Source organism: Tachyglossus aculeatus, chromosome 12 (genome assembly GCF_015852505.1).
Source record: "Tachyglossus aculeatus isolate mTacAcu1 chromosome 12, mTacAcu1.pri, whole genome shotgun sequence".
Taxonomy (NCBI): domain Eukaryota; kingdom Metazoa; phylum Chordata; class Mammalia; order Monotremata; family Tachyglossidae; genus Tachyglossus; species Tachyglossus aculeatus.
In genome coordinates, this window is record NC_052077.1 from 3,970,923 (window position 1) to 3,980,605 (window position 9,683).

The window sequence follows — 9,683 nt, forward strand, 5'->3', positions numbered from 1 at the left end:
ATTGAGAGATACTCTCTCATTAGGGTTACCCATAATGGAGAGGTCTAAGCCGAATCACCAGACAAAGTTGATTCACCTGTGCTGGGCAGCAGCAGCATGGGAAAGAGTCAAAGGCTGATCGTTAAGTGATCAAAACGCTGATCAAAGACAATGGCAGAGACTCAAGTTTTTACTGTGCAGAAGAAGGAAATGATAAACCACTTGGGTACTTTTTCCAAGAAAACTTTATGGATACACATACCAGACCCCTCTCAGACTCACACCTGGAGAGTTTCCAGTACTCTACCAGCCTCGGCTATGGGAGGAAGAGTCTAGCAGAAGCACAGCCATTCCATTCCAAGCTTGGGCAGTGGCTAGCGAATGGAAAGCAATTTGCTAAAAGTCAAAAATCCACTGTGCTGGGCAGCAGCAGCGCGGGAGAGCATCGAGGGTGGAGACTTGAGTTTACTGCACGGAAGGAGGCAATGGTAAACCACTTCTGTATTTTTACCAAGAAAACTCTATGGATACACCACCAGAATGATTGCAGATGGAGAGCGGGGCATTCTGAGAGAGGTGTGTCTGTGGTGTCACTATGGGTCAGAAACGACTCGATGGCATAAGATAAGACAAGACACATACCAGGACAACTTTATGACAGCAGACGGGACGTTCTGGAGAGGGTGTATCCATGGAGTTTCTATGGATCGGAAATGATTCGATGGCATTTGAAAAGGAATACTGGCTTAGAACACTCACCTCTTCAGCTGTCCATTGGGGTTTGAAATTGGGGCTACTGAAATGGCAGAATTATCAGATGTTGGACTCTTTGTCCCAGCAGGTGCACGGCTGGCATTGCCATCTTGAGTGGTGATGGACAAATCACCCTCACTGTAATCAATTCCACTGTGCAGGTCCACAGGCAGGTTGGAGTCTCAGTCACTGTTCGTAATGGGAGACTCTACTGGCAGTCCAAGAGTAATGTGTAACCAACTAGCCTTTGCACATTGTGAGAGAGTGAAAAGATTGTTTCTTACTGCATTGTTGCAGGTGCTATTCACAGTTCCTTATCACTATCAATATTAACAGCAGTTATGGAGTCTGTTCTGTGTGATGATCCCTTGGTGTTGGGAGCTCAAAGTTTCTACTCTAAGAGATTCACCCAGGCTGCTCTGAGGGCTGGTCTGTCTGCTACAACTGCTTCCAATAGGTATACAAGCATTACCACATCAAATAATAATAATAACTGAGGTATTTGTTAAGTACTTACTATAAAAAGGGCTTTCAGAAGAAATATTTTAAAGCCGTAATGAAAGGGAAGAAAAAGAAGCAGGGTGGCATAGTAGAAAGAGTAAGGGCCTGAGTGACAGAGGAACTGGGTTCTAATCCTGGCTCTTCCACTTGTCTGTTGTGTAACCTTGGGCAAGTCATTTAACTTCTCTGTCCCTCAGTTTCTTCATCTGTAAAATGGGGATTAAATCCTACACTCTCCTACTTATACTGTGAGCCCCATGAGGGACAGGAATTGTACCCAATCCTCTAGGCCATTAGCTCATTTGGGGCAGGGAATATGTCTGTTTGTTATTGTATTGTGCTCTCCCAAGTATTTATACTACAGTGCTCTGTACCCATTGAGTGTTCAATAAATCTGATTGATTGATTGATTGCCCCTGGATAATTGGGGGAGAAAGCCCTAGTCCTCCCAACTGCTAGGGAGCCCTAATCAGGTAGCAGTGACTTTAATCTGCAGCTACAGTAGTCAAATCTGGGACCTGGGGAATGGCATCCTTGGAGGCAGCTGAATTTGGGTCCTGAACAGCTAAAGAGAATGAGACCTGCTCAGGGATTTCTCCAGCCCTCAGAATACTGCTACTGTATCCATTGGAGGCCCCTGATGGTTCTCAAGAACCATCATAGCCTAGTGGATAGAGCATGAGCCTGAGAGTCAGAAGGATATGGATTCTAATCCCCACTCTGCTACTTGTCTATTCTGTGACCCTGGCAAGTCACTTCACTTTTCTGGGCCTCGGTTCCCTCATCTGTACAATGGAGATAAAGACTGTGAGCTCAATGTGGGACAGGGACTGGGTCCCACATGATTTGCTTGTATCCTCCCCAGCATTTAGTACAGTGTCTGGCACATAGTAAGCACTTAATGAATACAATTATTATTATTATTATTATTATTATTATTCAGAACACTGGGTAACAAGACTCCTATAATATCCAGCAGATCTCTTGCCCCTTCTGAAATTAGACCTCTCTACCTGCACCTTATCACGATATGAAAACACTTGCCCTCCCCCTTCTTCCCTCTCTGATGGCCATCTTCAACTGGCTTCTTCTTCACAGTTTTCAAACATATTCATGTCTCCCCTAAAACCCTCCCTTGACCCCATGATTCCCTTTAAGTTATCGCCTCATCTCCCTCCTACCATTCCTCTCCAAACTCCTTGAGTGAGTTCTCTAAACCTTTTACCTCCATTTCGTCTCTTCCAATTCTCTCTTTTAACCCCCTTCAATCTGGCTTCCACCTCCTTCACTCCATGGAATCCACTCCCTCTAAGGTCATCAGTGACCTTCCTCTTTCCAAATCCAATGACTCCTACTTCATCCTAATCCTCCTTGACCCCTCATTTGCCTTTGACACTGTACACCACCCACCCCCCTTCTCCTGGAAATATAATCCAACTTTGACTATATTGACACTGTCCTCTCCTGATCCTCCTCCTATCTCTCTGGTTGCTCATTTTCAGTCTCTTTTGCAGGTTATTCCTCTGCCTCCCATCCCCTAACTATGGAAGTCCCTCAGTGCTAAGTTTTGGGTCCCCTCCAATGTTCTATCAGTACTCACTCACTTAGAGAACTCCCATGGCTTCTACTCATCTCTACACAGATAAATCTACCTCTCCAGCCCTGACTTCTCTCTCCTTCTCTGCAGACTCATAGTTCCTCCTACCTTCATGACACCTTCGGTTTCTGTCAACATCAAACTGAACATGTCCAGAACGGAACTCCTCATCTTCCTACCCAAACCCTTCCCTCCCTTTGTTTTTTCCTTCACTGTAGAAAGCACCACTGTCTTCAAAATCTCACAAACCCATAAACCTGGTGTTATCCTCTTTCATTTAACCCACATAGTCCATCTGTCACCAAGACTGTGAGCCCCCCGTGGAACAACCTGATCACCTTGTAACCTCCCCAGTACTTAGAACAGTGCTTTGCACATAGTAAGCGCTTAATAAATGCCACTATTATTATTATTATAATTCCTGTCAGTTATACTTCACAGCATCTCTAAAATCTGCTCTTTCCTCTCTATACAAACTTCTACCTCACCAATGCAAGCATTTATCCTATTCCACCTTGATTACTGCATTAGCCACCTCGCTGATCTCCCTGCCTCCTATCTCTCCCCTAGCTCTTACTACACTCTGCTGCCTGGATTATTTTTCTAAAACAATGTCCAGTCCACATCTCCCTACTCTTCAAAAACCTCCACAACGAACAGAAACTCCTTACCATCAGATTTAAAACCCTCTATCTTGCCCCCTCCTCTTTGCTTTGCCAGTTTCCTACTACAATGCAGCCTGTGCACTTTGCTACTCTAATGCTAACCTATTACTAAGCCTCTGGCTTATCTATCTCATCTCTGACTCCTCACTCAAGTCCTCTCCCTGGCCTAAATTTCCCTCCTCCTTCATATACGACAGATCACCACTCTCCCCATCTTTAAAGCCTTATTAAAATTACATCTTCTCCAAGGGGCCTTACCTAAGGTCCCAATTCCCCTACTCTCTCTCCCTTCTCCATTGCTATCCACTTGGACCTGTAATCAAACAATAAAACAATCCATCAATTTGTACTCTTTAAGCACCTGTTATTCACCCTACCCTCAGCCCCATGTCACTTAGGCACAAATCTAGAATGTATTTTAATGTCTGTCTCTCCCATCTAGACTGCAAGCTCCATGTGGGCAGGAAACACATTTACCAACTCTGTAATATTATACTCTCCCAAATGCCAAATACTGTGCTGTGCCCAGGGTAAGCACTCAATAGATACTATCAACCGATTGATTGAGAGAATGGAGTGTGACACGATGACATATCTGCCATTTTGTGGTAGTAGGCCAGATGTACCTAAATCTAGAGAATTTTGGTGGGGAGTAGGGGTGTCTCTACTCCTTCACATCCCCCACTTTGTTCCAGACCCTTTTTTAGATCTGTCTGGCACAGATGCTGAGTACAATCCTCTGGATTCAGTGTCAGGAGCTATGTTTAAGGGAGACTGGTCACATATTTAATAACATCAGACATAAAGGAAAACAGTGCCATATCCTAAACTAGCAGGAGACAGAGTAGCTGAAAACTGAACAGTCCAGCATAAAATGGGAATCGGCATGACCTAGTGGAAAGAGCACAGACCTCGGATTCAGAGGATCTGAGTTCAAATCCCAGCTGTACCGCTTGCCTGCTATGCAACCTCGGGCAAGTCACTTAACTTTTCTGTGCTTCAGTTACTCCATCCGTAAAATGGTTATTAAGACTATGAACCCCGTGTGGGGCATGGACCATGTCTGGTCTGACTTTCTGGTCTGACTTTTAGACTGTGAGCCCACTGTTGGGTAGGGACTGTCTCTATATGTTGCCAATTTGTACTTCCCAAGCGCTTAGTACAGTGCTCTGCACATAGTAAGCGCTCAATAAATATGACTGATGATGATTATCTTGTATCTTACCTCAGTGCTTAATACAGTGCTCGGCACATAGTAAGTGCCTATCAAATACCATGAAAAAATGGCCACCCTAAAATCCTGGAGTCTGCTGCACTCTGAGTTTGGGATTTATTCTAAGAAATAAACTTAACTTTGGGGCTAGCACAAAAGTGAGGCAGTCAGCTCTGCAAGCCTTCAGAACAGGATGAGGAAAAACGGTAGGCCAAAACTGGGATGAGGAAAGGACATGAGCCTAAAGAGACCTGATGGGAAAGACTAGGAGTAGAAGATACCCTTTCTTTCCTGCTGAAGACAAAATAAACTGAGGACAATTGAGCTTTTGGGGAATGCCAGAAGACTACTGCAGAACCATATTTGATTTACAGAAATCACAGTTTAGGAACATGAATAGGGGGGCTGTTAATTCTGCTTTTTCTAACAGTAGTGTTTCCATCTGTCCCTGTCCCTCCTACTGAAACAACAGTTGACTCCCTTGTATCCGGTAGTTTGACTTTCAATGTCCAATCTCTCTTAACTCAGCTCCTCCTACCAAATCACTCAGCTAGGGGTGCCACCCAGCCTTCTGAGAGTCAGAGTCTAGGCCTGCCAATTTTTCCTCCAACAGCCTTTCTATTTATTAATATTGATAATAATAATAATAATAATGGTATTTGTTAAGCCCTTACTATGTGCCAGGCACTACTAAGCACTGGAATCCTTATGACACCATTATGTTCCATAATCTACATAATTTAGCCATCTTCTCTAGCTTTTGGGTTAACAAAGGAGTGTTGGAATTCTCCAACATCAACAGCAGCCGCCCTACACGTGACTAATCAATCAATCAATCAATCAATCAATCGTATTTATTGAGCGCTTACTGTGTGCAGAGCACTGTACTAAGCGCTTGGGAAGTACAAGTTGGCAACATATAGAGACAGTCTCTACCCAACAGTGGGCTCACAGTCTAAAAGGGGGAGACAGAGAACGAAACCAAACATACTAACAAAATAAAATAAATAGAATAGATATGTACAAGTAAAATAAATAAATAAATAAATAAATAGAGTAATAAATATGTACAAACATATATACATATATACAGGTGCTGTGGGGAAGGGAAGGAGGTAAGATGGGGGTAAGTTGGGGTAAGATGACTAATAAGACCCTGTGAACTCATTCTGGGTAGGAAATGTGTCTACCAACTGTTGTATTGTATTGGTATTTGTTAAGTGCTTACTATGTGCCAAGCACTGTTCTAAGTGCTGGGGGAGATGCAAGGTAATCAGGTTGTCCCACATGGGGCTCCATAGTCTTAATCCCCATTTTCCAGATGAGGTAACTGAGGCACAGAGAAGTTAAGTGACTTGCCCAAAGTCACACAGCTAAGTGCATATAGCTTTAATTAATTTAATTCTATTTGTTCTGACAATTTTGACACCTGTCTACGTGTTTTGTTCTGTTGTCTGTCTCCCCCTTCTTGACTGTGAGCCCGTTGTTGGATAGGGACCATCTCTATACGTTGCCGACGTGCTTAGTACAGTGCTCTGCACACAGTAAGTGCTTAATATATACGATTGAATGAATGAATGAATGAAAACTGGAGGAGCCAGGATCAGAACCCATGACCTCTGACTCCCAAGCCCATGTTCATTCATTCATTCATTCATTCAATCGTATTTATTGAGCGCTTACTGTGTGCAGAGCAGTGTGCTAAACGCTTGGGAAGTACAAGTTGGCAACATATAGAGATGGTCCCTACCCAACAGCAGGCTCACAGTCTAGAAGGGGGAGACAGACAACAAAACAAAACATATTAACAAAATAAAATAAATACAATAGTAAATATGTACAAGTAAAATAAATAGAGTAATAAATACGTACAAACATATATACATATATACAGGTGCTGTGGGGAGGGGAAGGAGGTAAGTCGGAGGTCATATTGAGGTCATAAAGCCCTACTGAAAGCTCACCTACTCCAGGAGGCCTTCCCAGACTGAGCCCCTTCCTTCCTCTCCCCCTCGACCCCTCTCCATCCCCTCCATCTTACCTCCTTCCCTTCCCCACAGCACCTGTATATATGTTTGTACATATTTGTTACTCCATTTATTTATTTATTTTACTTGTACATATCTATTCTATTTATTTTATTTTGTTAGTATGTTTGGTTTTGTTCTCTGTCTCCCCCTTTTAGACTGTGAGCCCACTGTTGGGTAGGGACTGTCTCTATATGTTGCCAACTTGTACTTCCCAAGTGCTTAGTACAGTGCTCTGCACACAGTAAGCGCTCAATAAATACTATTGATGATGATGATGATGACGAGGTCATGGGTTCAAATCCCAGCTCCGCCAATTGTCAGCTGTGTGACTTGGGGCAAGTCACTTCACTTCTCTGGGCCTCAGTGACCTCATCAGTCGGCATGCTCTTTCTACTGAGCCGCACTGCTTCTCTAAGCATTGCACTTTCCCAAGGGCTTAGTACAGTGCTTTCTACACCATAAGTGCTCAATAAATAGGATCAAATGAATGAAAATACCATTGACGGCCCGTGGCTGTAATTTCTCCATTCCAACCCATGCCTGGTGGATACCACCAGCAATTTACACATTGGAAATAGGATGCGGTGCTTCCATGTTCATATAAATAAATATCAGGGGGTATATTTAGTTCCAAGCAGTGATTTGAACTCAGGTTAAAATTCTAATAATCCTCCTCAAGTCCTTTGAACCCTGGATTTTTAGATTCAGGTTGAAACCTGAAGCACGTAAATGCTGCCCCCTAGTGGCGGTTTCTTTAACCATCTCTGGATACTTCTGTAGCCCCAGGAAGAATCATCATCATCATCATCAATCGTATTTATTGAGCGCTTACTATGTGCAGAGCACTGTACTAAGCGCTTGGGAAGTACAAATTGGCAACATATAGAGACAGTCCCTACCCAACAGTGGGCTCACAGTCTAAAAGATCATCATCATCATCAATCATATTTATTGAGCGCTTACTATGTGCAGAGCACTGTACTGAGCGCTTGGGAAGTACAAGTTGGCAACATATAGAGACAGTCCGTACCCAACAGTGGGCTCACAGTCTAAAAACAGAAGAAAAACTAGGCACGCTACTCATTTCAAAGTGCTTGTTTCAATCTGAATTTAGTTCTAATAATAATGATGACCACCCCTGCCGATGCTCAGGCAATTACAAAAAAAAAAAAAGGATATAATGGTACTTACTTTTTTTCCCAATTATCATAATTATATCATCCTCCCTGCCAGTCTCCCGGCCTCCAGCCTCTCCAATAATAATAATGATGATGATCAATCAATCGATCAATCAATCGTATTTATTGAGTGCTTACTGGGTGCAGAGCACTGTACTAAGCGCTTGGGAAGCACAAGTTGGCAACATATAGGGATGGTCCCTACTCAACAATCAATCAATCAATCAATCATATTTATTTAGTGCTCACTGTGTGCAGAGCACTGTACTAAGCCCTTGGGAAGTACAAGTTGGCAACATATAGGGACGGTCCCTACTCAACAATCAATCAATCAATCAATCGTATTTATTGAGCGCTTACTGGGTGCAGAGCACTGTACTAAGCCCTTGGGAAGTACAAGTTGGCAACATATAGAGTTGGTCCCTACCCAACAGTGGGCTCACAGTCTATTAGGGGGAGACAGAGAACAAAACCAAACATATTAACAAAATAAAATAAATAGAATAGATATGTACAAGTAAAATAAATAGAGTAATAAATATGTACAAACATATATACATATATACAGGTGCTGTGGGGAAGGGAAGGAGGTAAGGCGGGGGGATGGAGAGGGGGAAGAGGGGGAGAGGAAGGAGGGGGCTCAGTCTGGGAAGGCCTCCTGGAGGAGGGCTCAACAGTGGGCTCTCTCTCAGTCTGAAGGGGGAGACAGAGAACAAAACCAAACATATTAACAAAATAAAATAAATAGAATAGATATGTACAAGTAAAATAAGTAAATAAATAGAGTAATAAATATGTACAAACAGATATACATATATACAGGTGCTGTGGGGAAGGGAAGGAGGTAAGGCGGTGGGGGATGGAGAGGGGGAGGAGGGGGAGAGGAAGGAGGGATGACGATGATAACTGTAATGATAATAATAATAATTATAGTAATTGTGTTTTTTAAGCACTTATTAAGTGCCAAATACTGTATTATGTGCTCTGGTAGATACAACTCACATATTCATTCGACCCACATTTTCAACCACATCATTGTTTGGCAAATGAGTTACTAAGTAAATTCCAGTAACTAGGGAACTGAAATACAGACTAATAAATCATAGGGCTCACAATCTAAGTACCTCACAGTCTATGAGGGAGGGAAAAAAAAGTATTGCGCCCCCATTTTGCAGATTAGGAGCCTGAGCTACAGCAAAGTTAAGCAATTTGCCCAAGTTCACACAGAAAGCAATTGGCAAAGGGTGGATTAGAACGCAGATCCTCTGCAGGCCCTTGCTCTTCCCACTACGCAACATGCTTCCCTTTTTCAGCCATACTACATGCCGCTACACACCACTTTCTAGATCATCTTTTCAAAGCAACAGCTAGCCCTCATATCTCCATTCTTCAAAACTCTCCACTCTCACTACCCCCTTCCGCATCACTGAAAACCCCCTCACAATTGGCTTTAAAGGGAATAGACTAACTAGCTCTATTTCGAGCCCTGTTTGACTGCCACAATGTACATCACTTCGAAGATAAACCAGAACAGCACAGAACAAAAGACCTCAAACTCGTTGTGTTCAAGACATTTATGGACAAAGATCTCGTGAGATATACCATGCTTCCACAAGCTGAATGCCCGAAAGGAAGAAAGGAAAGTGTTATTTATTGTCTCCCATTTAAACCGTGGCAGGAGCAGCTTGACGAAACTGAGTCATTTCCACTCAGTACCAGGGAACATGTTATCTTCTGCACAGTTTGTTTAAACTCCATAGGAAAACG

The 9,683-nt window shown here is 43.0% G+C and overlaps 1 non-coding gene across 1 annotated transcript; it reads left to right on the plus strand.

The window, feature by feature from the left end:
* The first annotated feature begins 245 nt into the window (after nucleotides 1–245).
* Nucleotides 246–383, plus strand: LOC119935955. Its single transcript, XR_005453551.1, has one exon. It is a non-coding gene; the product is annotated as a small nucleolar RNA SNORA7 (small nucleolar RNA).
* Nucleotides 384–9,683: the final 9,300 nt, after the last annotated feature.